Here is a 22,397-nt window from a genome sequence, read left to right on the forward strand (position 1 = left end):
ACATATGCAACTGAAAACTCACACCCCAGAAGTGACTCGAACCCATACTCCCAGAAGCAACGCATCTGGTATGTACAAGACGCCTTAATCCACTTGACCATCACGACCGGACATAATGAGGTGATAGCCGAGGCTATTTGAACCACCCCACCGCCGGCACTCGGATAGTTATCTTGGGCATAGCATTTTACCAAATCACCTCATTCTTTGGGGCAACACGTGAGGAACACAAATGCGAACAAGCCTGAATGGTCCCCAGGACATATGAGTCTCTCTCTCTCTCTCTCTCTCTCAAATAGCCTCGGCTATCACCTCATTATGTCCGGTCGTGATGGTCAAGTGGATTAAGGCGTCTTGTACATACCAGATGCGTTGCTTCTGGGAGTATGGGTTCGAGTCACTTCTGGGGTGTGAGTTTTCAGTTGCATATGTCCTGGGGACCATTCAGGCTTGTTCGCATTTGTGTTCCTCACGTGTTGCCCCAAAGAATGAGGTGATTTGGTAAAATGCTATGCCCAAGATAACTATCCGAGTGCCGGCGGTGGGGTGGTTCAAATAGCCTCGGCTATCACCTCATTATGTCCGGTCGTGATGGTCAAGTGGATTAAGGCGTCTTGTACATACCAGATGCGTTGCTTCTGGGAGTATGGGTTCGAGTCACTTCTGGGGTGTGAGTTTTCAGTTGCATATGTCCTGGGGACCATTCAGGCTTGTTCGCATTTGTGTTCCTCACGTGTTGCCCCAAAGAATGAGGTGATTTGGTAAAATGCTATGCCCAAGATAACTATCCGAGTGCCGGCGGTGGGGTGGTTCAAATAGCCTTGGCTATCACCTCATTATGTCCGGTCGTGATGGTCAAGTGGATAAGGCGTCTTGTACATACCAGATGCGTTGCTTCTGGGAGTATGGGTTCGAGTCACTTCTGGGGTGTGAGTTTTCAGTTGCATATGTCCTGGGGACCATTCAGGCTTGTTCGCATTTGTGTTCCTCACGTGTTGCCCCAAAGAATGAGGTGATTTGGTAAAATGCTATGCCCAAGATAACTATCCGAGTGCCGGCGGTGGGGTGGTTCAAATAGCCTCGGCTATCACCTCATTATGTCCGGTCGTGATGGTCAAGTGGATTAAGGCGTCTTGTACATACCAGATGCGTTGCTTCTGGGAGTATGGGTTCGAGTCACTTCTGGGGTGTGAGTTTTCAGTTGCATATGTCCTGGGGACCATTCAGGCTTGTTCGCATTTGTGTTCCTCACGTGTTGCCCCAAAGAATGAGGTGATTTGGTAAAATGCTATGCCCAAGATAACTATCCGAGTGCCGGCGGTGGGGTGGTTCAAATAGCCTCGGCTATCACCTCATTATGTCCGGTCGTGATGGTCAAGTGGATTAAGGCGTCTTGTACATACCAGATGCGTTGCTTCTGGGAGTATGGGTTCGAGTCACTTCTGGGGTGTGAGTTTTCAGTTGCATATGTCCTGGGGACCATTCAGGCTTGTTCGCATTTGTGTTCCTCACGTGTTGCCCCAAAGAATGAGGTGATTTGGTAAAATGCTATGCCCAAGATAACTATCCGAGTGCCGGCGGTGGGGTGGTTCAAATAGCCTCGGCTATCACCTCATTATGTCCGGTCGTGATGGTCAAGTGGATTAAGGCGTCTTGTACATACCAGATGCGTTGCTTCTGGGAGTATGGGTTCGAGTCACTTCTGGGGTGTGAGTTTTCAGTTGCATATGTCCTGGGGACCATTCAGGCTTGTTCGCATTTGTGTTCCTCACGTGTTGCCCCAAAGAATGAGGTGATTTGGTAAAATGCTATGCCCAAGATAACTATCCGAGTGCCGGCGGTGGGGTGGTTCAAATAGCCTCGGCTATCACCTCATTATGTCCGGTCGTGATGGTCAAGTGGATTAAGGCGTCTTGTACATACCAGATGCGTTGCTTCTGGGAGTATGGGTTCGAGTCACTTCTGGGGTGTGAGTTTTCAGTTGCATATGTCCTGGGGACCATTCAGGCTTGTTCGCATTTGTGTTCCTCACGTGTTGCCCCAAAGAATGAGGTGATTTGGTAAAATGCTATGCCCAAGATAACTATCCGAGTGCCGGCGGTGGGGTGGTTCAAATAGCCTCGGCTATCACCTCATTATGTCCGGTCGTGATGGTCAAGTGGATTAAGGCGTCTTGTACATACCAGATGCGTTGCTTCTGGGAGTATGGGTTCGAGTCACTTCTGGGGTGTGAGTTTTCAGTTGCATATGTCCTGGGGTACCATTCAGGCTTGTTCGCATTTGTGTTCCTCACGTGTTGCCCCAAAGAATGAGGTGATTTGGTAAAATGCTATGCCCAAGATAACTATCCGAGTGCCGGCGGTGGGGTGGTTCAAATAGCCTCGGCTATCACCTCATTATGTCCGGTCGTGATGGTCAAGTGGATTAAGGCGTCTTGTACATACCAGATGCGTTGCTTCTGGGAGTATGGGTTCGAGTCACTTCTGGGGTGTGAGTTTTCAGTTGCATATGTCCTGGGGACCATTCAGGCTTGTTCGCATTTGTGTTCCTCACGTGTTGCCCCAAAGAATGAGGTGATTTGGTAAAATGCTATGCCCAAGATAACTATCCGAGTGCCGGCGGTGGGGTGGTTCAAATAGCCTCGGCTATCACCTCATTATGTCCGGTCGTGATGGTCAAGTGGATTAAGGCGTCTTGTACATACCAGATGCGTTGCTTCTGGGAGTATGGGTTCGAGTCACTTCTGGGGTGTGAGTTTTCAGTTGCATATGTCCTGGGGACCATTCAGGCTTGTTCGCATTTGTGTTCCTCACGTGTTGCCCCAAAGAATGAGGTGATTTGGTAAAATGCTATGCCCAAGATAACTATCCGAGTGCCGGCGGTGGGGTGGTTCAAATAGCCTCGGCTATCACCTCATTATGTCCGGTCGTGATGGTCAAGTGGATTAAGGCGTCTTGTACATACCAGATGCGTTGCTTCTGGGAGTATGGGTTCGAGTCACTTCTGGGGTGTGAGTTTTCAGTTGCATATGTCCTGGGGACCATTCAGGCTTGTTCGCATTTGTGTTCCTCACGTGTTGCCCCAAAGAATGAGGTGATTTGGTAAAATGCTATGCCCAAGATAACTATCCGAGTGCCGGCGGTGGGGTGGTTCAAATAGCCTCGGCTATCACCTCATTATGTCCGGTCGTGATGGTCAAGTGGATTAAGGCGTCTTGTACATACCAGATGCGTTGCTTCTGGGAGTATGGGTTCGAGTCACTTCTGGGGTGTGAGTTTTCAGTTGCATATGTCCTGGGGACCATTCAGGCTTGTTCGCATTTGTGTTCCTCACGTGTTGCCCCAAAGAATGAGGTGATTTGGTAAAATGCTATGCCCAAGATAACTATCCGAGTGCCGGCGGTGGGGTGGTTCAAATAGCCTCGGCTATCACCTCATTATGTCCGGTCGTGATGGTCAAGTGGATTAAGGCGTCTTGTACATACCAGATGCGTTGCTTCTGGGAGTATGGGTTCGAGTCACTTCTGGGGTGTGAGTTTTCAGTTGCATATGTCCTGGGGACCATTCAGGCTTGTTCGCATTTGTGTTCCTCACGTGTTGCCCCAAAGAATGAGGTGATTTGGTAAAATGCTATGCCCAAGATAACTATCCGAGTGCCGGCGGTGGGGTGGTTCAAATAGCCTCGGCTATCACCTCATTATGTCCGGTCGTGATGGTCAAGTGGATTAAGGCGTCTTGTACATACCAGATGCGTTGCTTCTGGGAGTATGGGTTCGAGTCACTTCTGGGGTGTGAGTTTTAAGTTGCATATGTCCTGGGGACCATTCAGGCTTGTTCGCATTTGTGTTCCTCACGTGTTGCCCCAAAGAATGAGGTGATTTGGTAAAATGCTATGCCCAAGATAACTATCCGAGTGCCGGCGGTGGGGTGGTTCAAATAGCCTCGGCTATCACCTCATTATGTCCGGTCGTGATGGTCAAGTGGATTAAGGCGTCTTGTACATACCAGATGCGTTGCTTCTGGGAGTATGGGTTCGAGTCACTTCTGGGGTGTGAGTTTTCAGTTATATATATATATATATATATATATATATAAAATATATATGTTGTACCTAGTAGCCAGAACGCACTTCTCAGCCTACTATGCAAGGCCCGATTTGCCTAATAAGCCAAGTTTTCCTGAATTAATATATTTTCTCTAATTTTTTTCTTACGAAATGATAAAGCTACCCATTTCATTATGTATGAGGTCAATTTTCTTTTATTGGAGTTAAAATTAACGTAGATATATGACCGAACCTAACCAACCCTACCTAACCTAACCTAACCTATCTTTATAGGTTAGGTTAGGTTAGGTAGCCGAAAAAGTTAGGTTAGGTTAGGTTAGGTAGGTTAGGTAGTCGTAAAAATATTAATTCATGAAAACTTGGTTTATTAGGCAAATCGGGCCTTGCATAGTAGGCTGAGAAGTGCGTTCTGGCTACTAGGTACGACATATATATATATATATATATATATATATATATATATATATATATATATATATATATATATATATATATATATATATTGTGACGGTAACGCGTTGGTGTTCGGCTGTTTAAGGCTAGGGGTATGGCCTCGTCACATAGTTATAAAAAAAAATAGAAAAAACCGGAACTTCGTCTGTGGTAAGGTAAGGAGAAGACACACAAAACACAAGTAAACTTTAACAATGAAATTTTAATTACGTTAAATAAATCAAAACATGAATAAAAGGGACAAACAAATTCGTATAATAAAATCAATCAATCAAAATAATAAGAATAATTAAATGACACAATGAAAAGTTACGTTAAGACAAAATAACAAGAAGTGCAATACAAAAATAAATGTGAGGTGCTGGAATATTGGCTTTAAGCTACCACCTCTCTCAGTACACGCTAACGTCTAGCCGGGAGGAGTGGTAACCGTGGAAGCACTGAATATTCTGAGGTCGTGGTGACCCCAGACATCAAGTAGTATGGGGGGGCGAGTGCAGTTGCAGCCAGACCGGCGACCAATCAGCGGAGCCGGTAGCGATCAACAGGTAGTTTGGCGGTTTGAGTCTGAACAGGTGTCTCTGGCTGCATACGTTTTGCTCGCTGGCAAACCTTGCTGGTGTTGTTGTCGTTGTTGGACATTTCTTCCCTAGTAGTTTTATATAGTTTGTTGCGACGTATTTTTAGAGGGAAGAGCAGGCTCAATCTCTTGAAGGAGATTATTGTCACAACTCTCCCCCGAAGCCTGCGGTTCTGGAAGAAGTACGTCGTTATGTGGTGGAGTAATGGATGGAGTCGCTTCTACTTCATAAACTCTGGATAGGGCATCGGCTATGGTGTTGTCAGACTTTTGGTATAGCGTGTCTCCATGTTGAATTTCTGCAGGTAGCAAGCCCATAGTAGAAGACGTTGAGATGAGAAGTGGGCGTGCTGCAGGAGATGTAGGGTGGTGTGGTCCGTGTTGATGGTGGACCGAGCACTTTTCAGGTGTGGAGTGAAGTGCTGAAGCTTCAGGATGAGGAAGAGTAGCTCCTTGCCAATTGTTCCGTCGTTCCTTGTAGCAGTAGTCGCTGACAGGTGTATTCTTCTCGCCTCGTTGCTGCATCACGACACCACCAACGTCGGTACCATTGGCGTCGACATGGAGGATGAAGGGCTTATCTGACGAGGTGAGAGTGGAATTAGAATAGGGCAAAGGAGCACGATTATTATCCTGAAAGCATTTGGGAAGATCATTAAGGATTTCGGAATTAGAAAGCGCTGACTCCTTGTCAGTGCTTTCGGGAGGAGAAGCTGGGATGGTCTCACTGTGGATGTAGGGTTCTGTGAAGGTAGAACAATTAGTCAGGACAGTGGGAGGAGTACCATTATATCGCTTCAGGAGGTTGACGTGGCACAGCTGGGTCTTCCGCCGCCTATCTGGAGTCTCTATTACGTAGTTGTTATTATTCCTGCACTCTTTGACGCAGTAGGGTCCTGAAAACCTGTTTTGTAAAGGTGAACCTGGGATAGGGAAATATGCAAGGACGAAGTCTCCCGGCTTAAATTTTTGTACTTTGCTGGTCTGGTTGTAATGAGTTTTCATTCTCTCCTGGGCTTTCAATAGATTATTATGGGCAAAACGGTGGACTCTCTCTAGAATGTGTTGAAGGTTTTGAAGAAACTGGGGCACATTCTGATGCTCACTGAAGGTGGCATCTCTGAGAGAGTCTTTGAAAGCCTTAAGGGGAGTACGGCACTTACGGCCGTAGAGCATCTCATAAGGAGATACTCCTAGGGACTCATTGGGGAGACTTCTGAAAATACACATTATAAGGTCAATCTGCTTATCCCAATCCTTCGAGGTTTCACTACAAAACTTTTTCAAGAGTGCTTTGATGGTCTGATGACTACGTTCAAGAGAACCCTGTGAAGCAGGATGATAGGGGCTGGACAATACCTGTTGGATGTTGAACTCCTCCAGTGTCCTTTTGAAGAGATCACTGGTGAAGTTGGTACCACAGTCACTTTGAATCTCCCTGGGAAATCCGTATTGAGTGAAGATCTTCAATAGATGTTTTATAACCGTAGCAGCCGTGATGTTCTTCACTGGAACTGCTATGGGAAATCTGGTGGTAGGACACAGGATGGTTAGGATGTAGGCGTTACCTGAACTGGTCCGAGGTAAAGGACCAACACAGTCTATTATGAGTCTGTGGAAAGGTTCCGCAGGCACCTGTATGGGAATCAGTGGCGCTCTGGGAATGGAGATGTTCGGTTTGCCTGCCATCTGACATGTATGACACTGTTTTACGTACTGTTTGACGTTATTTACCATACCTGGCCAGTAGTAGTCTTGACGAATCCCATGGTAAGTCTTGTTGAAGCCATAGTGGGAGAGTGCTCCGTGGTCCAGGTGTAGAATAGTGGGCCGCAGGCTGGTAGGAATCACAAGTTGTTCGATGTTGGCCCAATCGTCCTCCTCCTTCAGTTTACTGGGTCTATATCTGCGGTAGAGTAAGTCGTTCTCTAGGAAGAACCCAGGAATACTGTCGGGTTGAGTCTCAGCCTGGAAAAACAATGGTGTTAAAGTAAGATCTTCCCTCTGCAACTTACGGAACTCCAAATTGGTCAGATGCGGGGGGAGTTTCTGAGGGTCTTGAGGGACAGCGGTAGCAGTAGAGTCAGCTGGCTGTGGACGTGCGGCTTGTGCACGGGTGGTCACGAGAACCGGAGGAGAAACTTCATCACTCTCTTGAACCTCTGCTGGAACATACTCTAGAATAGGGTTTATTGGCACAGAGTTACACACCTGGGGTTTGTCCATGACGATGAGGTTGGTCGGTTGCAGGTCTTCTGCCAAGTCGTTGCCTAGGAGAAGTTGCACTCCAGGCATGGGAAAAGGCTTTTCCCTGACGGCGACTTGGACTTCCCCGTTCACGTAGGGACAATCCAGGTGGACTCTGGCGAGAGGGTATGGAGTGGTAGCAGTGAGGTCAGTGATGAAGACAGTTTCTCCGGTGTAGGTGATGTTGGGCACAGCCGACTTCAAGATGATCGATTGTAGAGCCGCTGTGTCCCTCAAGATCTTCAATTTGAAACGTCCCTCCGGATTTGAACCGTTGGCAGAGACAGTTCCAGTATACAGGTGGTTACTGAAAAGAGAAAGATCATTAACCTCAACACCAACATTCATCACAGGCTTACCGGACTTAGGAGGAGTTGGTTTGGGTCTTTGTTGGTCAGTGGTTCCCTTGTATTGAGACTTACCACACTTGTCTATGGTATGTCCATAGAGTCTACAATACTTGCAGTACAGTTGTGAACCAGCTTGATCGGGGCTCACCTTCTCGTAACTGTACCACGACTTCTTACTGGAGGATGGTTCGGGTGTCAGCCGGTGGATGAGGCTGTAAGTGTCAGCCGACTTAGCACACTTCAGGTAGTCGGTTTCTTCTTTATCTGCTAAGTAGAGGCGGACAGGAGGCGGCACACGTCTCAAGAATTCTTCAACAAGCATCAGGTTGACGAGTTCTGTAAAAGTAGAGACATGTGCTGCTTCCAGCCATTTCATGAAATACCTCCGTTTCGTGTTAGCAAACTCAAGGAAGGTAGTGGTACTTGCCTTCAGGTGGTCACGGAATTTCCTTCTATAACTTTCGGTGGAAAGTAGGTAGGCGTCCAACACTGCTTGTTTCAGAGTGTGGTAGTCATTCTCAGACGCCAAAGTACTGAGTGTGACTGCAGTCCACCTGTAAGATGGACTCTGAGAAGTGTGGCCCATTGGTCGACAGGCCAACTGAGTTGATTAGCAAGAGTTTCAAAGGTGGTGAAAAACACATCAACTTCTGCTTCTACAAAGGATGGCATTAACTTACTTGCATGTGATATATTAAAACTGACGGGAAGATTGGCAGTAGCTTGTTGGCGTTGAGTGAAGTGTGAAGTTTCCAAGGCGATTTCACGTTGACGACACTCTAGAGCCAGAGTCGCTTGTTGCTTGTCATGTTCGCGTTGTATTTCCAACTCGCGTTGTTTGGTTTCAAGCTGTACTCGTTCACGTTCACGGAGTAATGCGACCTCACGTTCGTGTTCTTCTCTCCTCAAAGCGGCCTCGCGTTCTTGTTCGTTTCTCCTCAAAGCAGCCTCGCGTTCTTGTTCGTTTCTCCTCAAAGTAGTTTCACGTTCTCTGAGGGTGATTTCGCGTTCTTGTTCTTCCCTTCGTATGGCAGCTGCTTTTCTTTGCTGCTCACGTTCAATCTTGGCCAGCTCTAGTTTGAGTTTCAGCGTTGCCAAATCAGTTTTTTCTGCAATATAGTAAGTTTCATGAGTTTCAGAGTCTATCTTACCTTGCTCTAAATAGTAATCCAGCAACAGGTTGTGTAAGTCATTTTTGTTGGCTTGGTAGGGAACTTCTAGTTGATACTCATGTGCAAGAGTTTGTAATTCAGTCTTCTTGGCAAGACTTAAAGTCCCTATTTCACCTGCTGGATTTGTACGGAAAGCTTGGAGACGAAACATGGTGAAATTAGCAAATAAAGGTACACGAATATTCAATAGTGAATGTCAGAAACAGGACAACGTGGCAACTGGTACCTATCCTGTGAGATCTTTAACAATTAAAGTTAAGTAAAAGATGTTAAATGATTAAATTAAATCAAGGGCGCAGGAAATCTTGTACCCGGTACTCATGTAAGAGGATAAGGGCAAGAAAATCCTACTAACAAATGAAACAGAGTTTCGAAAACAAATGAAACAGTTAAATGCTTCAAAAGTAAAATTGGTAGTCCAAGGATGTAGGCATACCTTGCCAAGTCTCTATAGGACATAAAGCAAGTTTTTCCTACTGAATTTAATATGATACTTACAGAATTAGCGAACTTTTGTGCTCTGAAAAGTAAGCTAATTCCCTACCGTTGTATGTATCATCATCTCTGACTGACGTGTAGGGGTGCGAGGTGTCAACTGGTGACGAGAACTGCTGCTGAGGTCCCAATTCAGCAACTAAAGTTCGAGCTAGAGGAACTATGGCCCTCTTTGTCCTCCTACAGTCAGATTGCAGAAGATTGGGTACTCTTGACCCGGGGCAGACCACAGTACCAGGGTACCAATATGATGATCTGTCAAAATGAGAAATATTCAAGGGACATAGATGGTAAACACGAGTAATAAAACGGAGGGAGAGATGACCAATTAAGAGTATGACTGCGGCCTACAGTCACCACATAATCCAAAGTTGTCTCACCTTCACCATATGTTACTCTCGTAATGCACAATATACCGCACCTTATAAAAAATGAAATTGAATATGAAAAATAGTAAAGCTACGTTAACAAAGTTAAATACGCTTACCATAAATTACCACTTGGCACCAGTACCTGAGTGAAGCTCCTAGGACAGGCCCCCATATAACTTGTGACGGTAACGCGTTGGTGTTCGGCTGTTTAAGGCTAGGGGTATGGCCTCGTCACATAGTTATAAAAAAAAATAGAAAAAACTGGAACTTCGTCTGTGGTAAGGTAAGGAGAAGACACACAAAACACAAGTAAACTTTAACAATGAAATTTTAATTACGTTAAATAAATCAAAACATGAATAAAAGGGACAAACAAATTCGTATAATAAAATCAATCAATCAAAATAATAAGAATAATTAAATGACACAATGAAAAGTTACGTTAAGACAAAATAACAAGAAGTGCAATACAAAAATAAATGTGAGGTGCTGGAATATTGGCTTTAAGCTACCACCTCTCTCAGTACACGCTAACGTCTAGCCGGGAGGAGTGGTAACCGTGGAAGCACTGAATATTCTGAGGTCTGAGGTCGTGGCGACCCCAGACATCAAGTAGTATGGGGGGGCGAGTGCAGTTGCAGCCAGACCGGCGACCAATCAGCGGAGCCGGTAGCGATCAACAGGTAGTTTGGCGGTTTGAGTCTGAACAGGTGTCTCTGGCTGCATACGTTTTGCTCGCTGGCAAACCTTGCTGGTGTTGTTGTCGTTGTTGGACATTTCTTCCCTAGTAGTTTTATATAGTTTGTTGCGACGTATTTTTAGAGGGAAGAGCAGGCTCAATCTCTTGAAGGAGATTATTGTCACAATATATATATATATATATATATATATATATATATATATATATATATATATATATATATATATATATATGTCGTACCTAGTAGCCAGAACGCACTTCTCAGCCTACTATGCAAGGCCCGATTTGCCTAATAATATATTAATTCAGGAAAACTTGACTTGTTAGGCAAATCGGGCCTTGCATAGTAGGCTGAGAAGTGCGTTCTGGCTACTAGGTATGACATATATATATATATATATATATATATATATATATATATATATATATATATATATATATATATATATGTATATATATATATATATATATATATATATATATATATATATATATGTATATATATATATATATATATATGTCGTACCTAGTAGCCAGAACTCACTTCTCAGCCTACTATTCAAGGCCCGATTTGCCTAGTAAGCCAAGTTTTCCTGAATTAATATATTTACTATAATTTTTTTCTTATGAAATGATAAAGCAACCCTTTTCTCTATGTATGAGGTCAATTTTATTTTATTGGAGTTAAAATTAACGTAGATATATGACCGAACCTAACCAACCCTACCTAACCTAACCTAACCTATATTTATAGGTAAGGTTAGGTTAGGTAGCCAAAAAAAGCTAGGTTAGGTTATGTTAGGTAGGTTAGGTAGACGAAAAAACATTAATTCATGAAAACTTGGCTTATTAGGCAAATCGGGCCTTGAATACTAGGCTGAGAAGTGCGTTCTGGCTATTAGGTACGACATATATATATATATATATATATATATATATATATATATATATATATATATATATATATATATATATATATATGTGTGTCGTACCTAGTAGCCAGAACGCACTTCTCAGCCTACTATGCAAGGCCCGATTTGCCTAATAAGCCAAGTTTTCCTGAATTAATATATTTTCTCTAATTTTTTTCTTATGAAATGATAAAGCTACCTATTTCATTATGTATGAGGTCAATTTTTTTATTGGAGTTAAAATTAACGTAGATATATGACCGAACCTAACCTTCTAGTAGCCAGAACGCACTTCTCGGCCTACTATGCAAGGCCCGATTTGCCTAATAAGCCAAGTTTTCATGAATTAATGTTTTTTCGACTACCTAACCTAACCTAACTTTTTCGGCTACCTAATCTAACCTAACCTATAAAGATAGGTTAGGTTAGGTTAGGTAGGGTTGGTTAGGTTCTGTCATATCTACGTTAATTTTAACTCCAATAATTTTTTTTTACCTCATACATAATGAAATGGGTAGCTTTATCATTTCATAAGAAAAAAAATAGAGAAAATATATTAATTCATGAAAACTTGGCTTATTAGGCAAATCGGGCCTTGCATAGTAGGCTGAGAAGTGCGTTCTGGCTATTAGGTACGACATATATATATATATATATATATATATATATATATATATATATATATATATATATATATATATATATATATATATATATATATAAACTTAGGCACACCCACCCACCAGGGGACTTGAACCCTGGCCATCAAGATGGCAGGTACGCACTTATACCAACTACACCATACTCAGAGCCCTTAAAAGAGGTGGGAATTCTGGGATATTTAACTCCCAGACAACCCTTCCTCTCAGGCATGTACAGGCAGTCAGATCTGTGATCGATTATGCCGCACCTGCACTCACAATCTATCACACCAACAGTGGAAAAAGCTTGAAGTTGCCCAAAACAATACTATGAGAGCCGCACTGGGAGCCCCCATGTGGACCAGGCTTGAAACTCTTAGCCTGGAGACGGGTTTGCCCTCTCTTCAAGAAAGAATATCACTAAGGACAGCTTTAATTATCAGTAAGATAATTATTTCTTCTGATCCAATCCCAGTATGGCAGGCCTTGGTGGTTGGATTAGGCCAGAAAATGGAAACTCTTGTGCTGCAAGAGCAGGAAAAGTCCTAAACAGACTACATTTAAAAAGCATGATTCTTGATAGAGAGGGTGATCAACCACACCCAAATTACACTCCTTCCACACCGTGGGAAGAGCCTTCTTTCAAAATAGTAATAGAAAGTCTCCCAATGAAAAAGGCTGCCTTTTTCAATCCTAAGGCGCATAATAGAAGAACAAATGTATAGCATAGCAGTAGCAGGAGCCACCCACATCTTCACAGACGGATCGGTTGACACAGAATATGAGAGTGCTGGCGCTGCTCTTTGCACGGCCAGAGTACAGGCATACTGGAGACTGGGAGGACTAGTATCATCAACCCAAACTGAGCTGTTTGCCATACAACAGGCATTCGCATATGTGATTGCACAAAACACTCAAAATGCAATTGTTATGGTTTTGGTCAGACAAAGAATCTTCGTCCACATGGTTTTATTCTCCGCCAGTAACAACAACAAAACAATTATCAGGTACATGAAATATTATTAACAAGATCATAAACAAAAGAGCATCTGCTCCAAACATGCTACCTCCAACATCTGTAGTACTCAATCCCAACATTCCTCCCCTTTTAAATAAACTATATCCCTACAGGTTAAGTCTATCAGGCGGTCGTATGACTCTTCCTGATTTTCTCAACTGGGAGTCCTGACCTGTTACTTCTGGGAAACATTCTTCTAAATTACTCCTTGTAGAGTCCATAGGGTTAACTGTATCCCCATTACCCTCTACTGCCCCTTGCTCTGCCTCTCGGTCTCCTGCAGGTGCTGCTACCCCCTTCATTATTAGGATGGATATCACTAGTTGCCCCACCCCCACCTGAAGGGTCTTCAAAATTCCCTGTGAACCTTGGCATGAGCTGATCTGCATGCCTTTTCCAATTAATGTTCCCAAAACTCTGCACTTGCACAGTGAAGTTCCTGCGGCCCAGGACCTCCCTAATTTTCCCTTCCACCCAGGGCTTTCCACTTCCAAAATTCCTTGCATATACTGCATCCCCCTCATTAAACAACAATTCCTCTCTCTGAGCCAACTGACTGGCCAAGCTAGTTACCGATTTCTCTTTATTGGGATCTGTCTTTACTGTTTCCATGTGCACTTTAAAGTGTCTATTAAACAGTAATTCAGAAGGAGATTTACCAGTAGTAGAATGAACAGTTGTCCTTTGAGTATATAAAAATCTACAAATCTACAAAGCCTTGTATTAATAGTACCTTCCGTAAAACCGCTTTAACCCTTCTTTCAAGGATCTCACTGCTCTCTCTGCTAGACCATTTGAAGAAGGATTATAGGGGGCAGGTGTTACATGTTTAATATCATTTATCCGAAAAAAATCCTCCATTTCCACAGAAACAAAATAAGGAGCATTGTCTGAGACAATTATGTCTGGCAATCCAAAATTACAAAATGTTTTCCTTAGTAATTCACAAGTTACAGATGATGTGGTGGAATTACACACATGCACATCCAGAAATTTGGTGTATGAATCCACCACCACTAGGTAATATTTATTATCCATAGGTCCCGCATAATCTACATGAAGTCTAGACCAGGGTTTTCCTGTGAATGGCCAAGAAAGTACTGGGGCCTGGGGTTTGTGATAATTCTTAAAGCAAATATGACAATTTTTTGTTACCTCAGCAATATCCTGGTCTATTTTTGGCCACCAAACCCAACTTCTAGCTTCTACTTTCATAGCATTTATGCCATTATGGCCTACATGCAGCTGTTCCAAAATCTTACATCTCAGTTCCCCAGGCACCACCACTCTATTCCTATACAAGAGTACATCCTGGTGAATACTAAGGTCAGCCTTCACTGCAGCATACTCTGACAATGACAAATTATCATTCCAACCATATTTGACATTTTTCAACAACAGACTTAATTTAGGATCTCTACCAGTTGCCATCCTAATAGTCTGGAATGAAATATCCTCAAAAGACATAGATTCCACCAGGTTAACATACTCCACTGGAATACTGGAATTTAATTCTTCTGTCACAGGCAATCTACTTAATGCATCAGCTACTACATTATCCTTGCCTGGCTTAAACTCTAAATCATACTCAAACTGCGAGAGTAGTAATGCCCATCTTTGAATTCTAGCATTGGCATTAACTGGAATCTGCTTACCTCTGCCAAACAATCCTAGCAGGGGTTTATGATCTGTTCTAGCAAGAAATTTCCTCCCCAGCAGAAAATATCTCAGTTTTTTTACAGCATATACCAAAGCTAAGGCTTCTTTATCTAACTGAGAATAATTCTGTTCTGCAGGAGATAATTTCTTGCTAGCAAAATATACTACTTTATCCTGACCATCTACTTCCTGTAATAATACACAACCCACTCCTACTGGGGAAGCATCTACCTCCAGTTTTAACGGGAGTCTACCTGTAAAATTAGTGAGCACTGGAGAATTAATCAATTCCTGCTTAATATTCCTGAATGCATTTTCCTCTCTTGCTGCCCACTTAAATCTAGCCCCTTTTTTCAACAATTCATATAGAAGGGTGCTAATTTTGTTGAAAAGTTCTTCACGAACTTACAAAAATATGTAACCATCCCAACAAAAGACTGTACTTCCCCAACTGATGTTGGGGCTGGGGCATCTATTATAGCTGCTACATTTTTGTGAGAAGGAGTAAAGCCCTTACTTGAAATATGGTACCCCAGATATTCAATGGCCTTGGTCTTCAACGTTGTTTTTCCCTTATTAATCTTCACATTGTGCTTTTGCAAAAGATTCAAAACTTGTTCTAATCTAGCATCATGCACTTCCTCATTCTCCCCACATACAATAATGTCATCTAAAAAACTAGCCACACCTTCAATGTTAACTAACAACTGGGACATGAATCTCTGAAAAATTGCTGGAGACGAGGAGAGTCCAAAAGGAAGTCTTTTATACTTAAATAACCCCTTGTGGGTATTAATCACTAACAATTTCTGGCTCTCCTCTACAGGAATTTGCAAGTAAGCATCTTTCAGGTCAATCTTGGAAAAAATTGCTCCCTTGCAGACCACTGACAACAACTCATCTATCTTAGGTAAAGGGTACTTCTCACAGTGTATGAGGTTGTTCAGTTCTTTGAAGTCTGCACAGATTCTCAAGGATTTCCGATCTGCCTTCAACACTGGTACAATTGGGGCTGCCCACTCACTATGTGTAATTGGCTCTAAGATGCCTTCTGCCACAGGCTTTTCCAGGGCTGATTCTACCAATTGTTTTTAATGAAACGGCACTGTTCTTGCCTTGAAAAATTTAGGTGAAGCCCCACTTTTCAGGTGAATTTTTGCCACCATGCTATTAATTGGCTTATCTGCCTCCACTGAATATTTGTCTAACATTTGTTCGGCACTTTTAATTGTTTTAACTATCGACAATTCCTCTAGGCCCGCCAAGAAAATTCCCACTTTTTCCATGAGATCCTTACCACATAGGCTAGGATTATGTGAATCCACTACATAAAAATCCTGGACAATTTCTTTTCCATTATAACCTACTTTTGCCGACACCTTGCCATAGACCTTAATCGGTACATTATCATAAACACTTAAAGATCTCTTACCTGGTTTTACATTCAATTGCAAGGTATCTGCCCAATCTCTAGACAATGTTGACACTGCAGCATCAGTGTCCAGTTCCAAGGGAACTAACTTCCCATTAATTACAAAATTCACCACTTGTGACTTCACTGAACATATCTTTTCTTTCACCGAATATAGTCGGTTTTCCTCACCTGCAGCTTCTTCAGACTGGTTACCTTCCTCTACTGCCTTGACCACAGTACCACTACCTCTTCTTCCTGCATTCCCTGGTCGTCTCCTCTCCCAGGCCTTGTTGTTCCTGTTCAGATATTCCCTACACACTCTCTGCAAGTGTCCCTCCTTGTTACATAAGTTGCATATATATGCACGAAACTTGCACTTGCTACTTATGTGCTTGTATCCACAGTGTGTACATCTGGTCTGGCTCTGTACGACCATAATTTCTTGAGTAGAAGTCTTACTTCCAAAAGCCCTTTCCAGGTTCAATATCTTCTCGAGCACTGTCCATGAAGTCATCGATTGTAGATCCAAATTTTCTGCCACCAGGTTAGGGAAATAATTCTCCTTTTCCACTGCCATGAACAACTGGTCCCTAACCCTGCCGTCCAACTGTGCTCCGAAGTTGCAGTGGTTAGCCAAAGCCTTCAATTCCGCAAATAAATCCTGTACGGATTCCTGCTGCTTTTTCGTCCTCTTCTGGAAATCCATCAAACTCCTGTGATATGATGGTTTCACCACATACTGACGTTTAAGCAAAGCAATCAAGTCTACATAGGTCTTCGTGTGCGGTAGCTCAGGTGCACACAAATTTCCGAGAACACTATATGCTTCAGAACCCAGTAAAACTAAGATTACCGCTTTCTTGGTGGCGTCCTCCTTAATCTCCCGGTACTGAAAGTTTGCTTCCAGCAGGCTGAGCCACAGGTCCAACGAGATCTTGGCCGTGTTTAACGGCTCGCTTGACATGGTAGCCATGGCCACGGTGTAGCACACTCCACTGCTATATGCGAAGCGTCCACTCGTCCACACGACGTACCCTGCACTGTCTTGATCCTCACACCACGTCTCGTACCCAGGCTCTCTGCCAGCGATGTTTAATTCTCGTCGCCACTGTTATGGTTTTGGTCAGACAAACAATCTTCGTCCACAGGGTTTTATTCTCCGCCAGTAACAACAACAAAACAATTATCAGGTACATGAAATATTATTAACAAGATCATAAACAAAAGAGCATCAGCTCCAAACATGCTACCTCCAACATCTGTAGTACTCAATCCCAACAGCAATCATACACACAGACTCAAACGCTGTACTTCAAATACTAGGACAAAAACAGTGGAAAGGTAATGTGGAAATAATTACCACCATTTTGTATCTTGGAGCAGTCGCTAAAGGCAAAGGACTCAACATAACCTTAAACTGGAACCCATCCCATGTTGGAATCCCATTAAATGAGAAAGCTGATAAAATTGTTTAATTGGCAACTCGTCATCCAGTGATACATAAAACAATTCAACCCAGCCTAGAGAACATAAAAAACATCATCACTAAAAAACTCTCACACCTCAACAAAAGCCTACCTACACCAGAAAATAGCTGAAGGTTCGCCCTCTGCAACATGGTATCTTCAGGCAATCATATTAGAAAGGTTAAATATCCCAAAAGGAATTCACAGGGAAATAGCAGGTAGGTCATATAGACTACTTCTAGGTTACAGATGCAACTGGGAGATTGGTAAACCCCAACAGAGAGAGTGCATCTTCTGCCAAACTGTCACAGAAAAACCATTACTTCACTATCTTCTGGAATGTGAAGCAACCAACGACCTTAGAAGAGCTTTAAGAGTTCCTGAATCTTGCAGTGGCTACCCTGAAGCCATTCAATTGTAAGGTATCTCTACACAGCCACTCTCTTGGTCAACAATGGTGTCCAGCAGCTGGACACCCTCATAAAGACTGTGAAGCAGTATCCTCCCCCGCGATAACAGCTTGGCAATTAAATGCAACCTCAGAATACTGAAAAGAATTACTGAAAAAAAATTGTACCACTTACGGGCTATTCATGCCCGTGCCACCTCTTGGGTGGCTTCATCTTTATCAATCAATCAATCATCCTCTCACCTCCCTTCACTATCGGCCATGGTGAAGGGTGAGAAGACCTCTGTACAGAACAAAAAAAAGATGGAGTACACAAGAATCATGTTCAAAGCAGTCGGCCTCTCATTTCATCCAGTAAGCACACTGGGGCCAATAGGAGTAGCAATTCCAGTGTCAAAGTTACCACCGAGAAGGGTCTAAAAGCTACTAGGCCCCAAACCTGCACAGCATTAAATAGTGCTCCCACAGAACTGGACGCTCTCTGGCCAATGCTCAAAACTTTGGTCACTGAGTTGATCGAAAGTCTGCTGTCATCACATGGAATCAAGCAAACCACAGAGACTCGGAAGACAATTGAGCACAAGCTCAAGAAATTCGAAGATGTAATATCCACACCGTCAAGACAGCAGGGCAGGAGACACCCCCATAAAAAACAGATAGTCCAGCTCGTCGGAAAGTGACATTGATGAGTCAATTTCAGGTCCACTAAGAACCTATACACCAATTGCAACTTCCATGGCGTGTTCATCAGACTCCATGGATACCACGGAATTATCAGCAAATTCCAAGAACCTAGAGGTCTAAAAATCCTGCAATGGAATGCGCAAGGACTGCGCACTAAATTGCAACACCTGCAATGCATAGCAGCAACCAAGGGCATAGACATCCTGATACTACAGGAGAGCTTGCTTCGAGCCGGATTAGAACCTAAAATCTCAGGCTATCGAGGCTTCTTCCTTTCATGGATCAATGGGCAATCCAGGGGATGTGCAATCTATGTAAAATGTGACCTGATCTCCAAGTCCATAACCAGCCCACCCAATTGTGGAGCAGGGACAGAGGTAATGGGAGTTACCATTGAGCTAAGACACGACAAACTTGAAGTGTTTAATGTGTACAGGTCTCCACAAGCCGAAATGGATCTCTCTGTGTTATTTGGACACGCGACAACAACAAACACAATCATTTGTGGAGAATTTAATGCCTATCATCGATTGGCACTGGGCTCGAACAGAACAAATGAAGCCGGCATTCACATTACACATCTACTAGACCAGCTTCCAGAAATACAAAACCTAAACAAGAATGAACCTACCCACATCCAAGGAGGCAGATTAGACCTAACCTTCGTTTCAGCCTCCCTAAGAGAGGCTACTAACTCTCTGTTTCCTTTGGTATAACAATGCCCTAATCCAGCTTAATATAGCACACCCAATGAAATGAGACTCTATCTTTTTAATCAGTCTTTCATGTGGCACTGTATCAAAAGCTTTGCTAAAGTCAAGGTACACAACATCACAATCCTTACCACTATGAACTGCCTCAACTATGCTAGAATAAAAAGATAACAAATTTGTTAAACATGAACGGCCATTTATAAAACCATGTTGCGACTCAATTATTAATTTATGTTTTTCAAGATGAAGACGAATTTTATTTAAGAACATAAGAAGAACATAAGAACAAAGGTAACTGCAGAAGGCCTATTGGCCCATACGAGGCAGCTCCTATTCTATAACCACCCAATCCCACTCATATACTTGTCCAACCCGTGCTTGAAACAATCGAGGGACCCCACCTCCACAATGTTACGCGGCAATTGGTTCCACAAATCAACAACCCTGTTACTGAACCAGTATTTACCCAAGTCTTTCCTAAATCTAAACTTATCCAATTTATATCCATTGTTTCGTGTTCTGTCCTGTGTTGATACTTTTAATACCCTATTAATATCCCCCCGGTTATGTCCATTCATCCACTTGTAAACCTCTATCATGTCACCCCTAACTCTTCGCCTTTCCAGTGAATGCAACTTAAGCTTTGTTAATCTTTCTTCATATGAAAGATTTCTAATTTGGGGAATTAACTTAGTCATCCTACGCTGGACACGTTCAAGTGAATTTATATCCATTCTATAATATGGCGACCAAAACTGAACTGCATAATCTAAATGGGGCCTAACTAGAGCAAGATATAGCTTGAGAACCACACCAGGTGTCTTGTTACTAACGCTGCGATTAATAAATCCAAGTGTCCGATTTGCCTTATTACGAACATTTATGCATTGATCCTTTTGTTTTAAATTCTTACTAATCATAACTCCCAGATCCCTTTCGCAATCCGACTTCGCAATCACAACACCATCTAGCTCGTATCTTGTAACTCTATCATCATTACCTAACCTCAGAACTTTACATTTATCAGCATTAAACTGCATCTGCCAATCCTTTGACCATTTCAAAACCCTATCTAGATCAACTTGAAGTGATAGTGAGTCCTCCTCCGAATTAATTTCCCTACCGATTTTCGTATCATCGGCAAATTTGCAAATGTTGCTACTCAAACCTGAATCTAAATCATTTATATATATTATAAACAACAGAGGTCCCAGGACAGAGCCTTGAGGCACTCCACTTACAACATTTTCCCACTCTGACTTGATTCCATTTATACTAACTCTCTGTTTCCTTTGGTATAGCCATGCCCTAATCCAGCTTAATATAGCACCCCCAATACCATGAGACTCTATTTTTTTAATCAGTCTTTCATGTGGCACTGTATCAAAAGCTTTGCTAAAGTCAAGGTATACAGCATCGCAATCCTTACCACTATCAACTGCCTCAACAATGCTAGAATAAAAAGATAACAAATTTGTTAAACATGAACGGCCAAACATGAACATTTGCTATTATAGATTCGAGTAACTTTCCCACAATAGACGTTAGGCTAATTAGTCGATAGTTAGATGCAAGTGATCTATCTCCTTTCTTAAAAACTGGTATCACATTAGCAACTTTCCAAAACTCTGGCACTCTGCCTGACTCTATTGATTTATTAAATATGGTTGACAGTGGGTCACAAAGCTCCTCTTTGCATTCTTTAAGCACCCTGGCAAACACTTCATCCGGCTCTGGGGATTTGTTTGGTTTGAGTTTTACTATTTGTTTAAGAACATCCTCCCTGGTAACTGCTAAACTCGTCAACCTGTCCTCGTCCCCACCCACATAGACTTGTTCGGCTGAAGGCATATTGTTAAGTTCCTCTTTAGTAAATACAGACACAAAATATTTATTAAAAATACTACTCATCTCTTCATCACTATCTGTTATTTGACCTGTCTCAGTTTTTAATGGACCTATCCTTTCCATAGTCTTAGTACGATATAACTGAAAAAACCTTTAGGATTTGTCTTTGCTTGCCCTGCTATGCGAACTTCATAGTTTCTTTTTGCTTTCCTTATCTCTTTTTTAACATTTCTATCCAATTGTACGAATTCCTGTTCTAAAGTGACCTCCAAATTTTTAATCCTTTTATACCAAGCTCTCTTTTTACCTATAAGGTTCTTCAAATTCTTTCTTATCCACTTTGGGTATTAGTATTCGATCTATTCAATTTGTATGGTATACTATGTTCCTGTGCTTTGTTTAGAATGTTGACCAGACCACACACTAGAAATTGAAGGGACGACGACGTTTCGGTCCGTCCTGGACCATTCTCAAGTCGATTGTGACTTGAGAATGTTTAGAACCTTGTTTAGAATATTCTTAAATAAGTTATATATTGAATCCACATCGAAATCCCCATTTAAATCACCTGTCGCTGGGTTCATGTCTCGCTCCAAGACCGGCCCCCACCCAATACCCAAGACTTTCCAATCAATTTGACCCAAAGAATTTCTTAGGCTATTAAAATCAGCTTTTCGAAATTCTGGCACTTTTAACAGAATTTTCTCCTACTGGTCTATTCCATTCTATGCTAAATCTGATTTCTTTGTGATCACTGTTCCCTAGCTCACTCCCTATTTCGATGTCATTAATTTGTGTTTCCCTGTTAGTTAACACTAAATCTAAAATATTATTTTCCCGTGTTGGTTCCTTAATGTGTTGCGTAAGAAAGCAATCGTCAATTAATTCTAGAAAATCTTCTGCTTCACTATTCCCCGTTTTGTTCAACCAGTTTATTCCGCTAAAATTAAAGTCACCCATGACATAAATACTTTAAGATCTAGATATTTCTTCCCATAGGTGCTTTGCTTCCATTCTGTCTAAATTTGGTGGCCTATATATAACTCCTATTATATTATTATTAGCTTTTTCGTTTAATTCTATCCAAATACTTTCTGTGTGTGGCTCAGTTTTGATTCCCTCTTTGAGACTACATTTCAAATTGTTCCTAACCTATATGGCTACTCCACCTCCTCGTCTAATATATCTATCTGTGTGAAAT

The sequence above is a fragment of the Procambarus clarkii genome, chromosome 58 (assembly GCF_040958095.1).
Source record: "Procambarus clarkii isolate CNS0578487 chromosome 58, FALCON_Pclarkii_2.0, whole genome shotgun sequence".
NCBI classification, from domain to species: domain Eukaryota; kingdom Metazoa; phylum Arthropoda; class Malacostraca; order Decapoda; family Cambaridae; genus Procambarus; species Procambarus clarkii.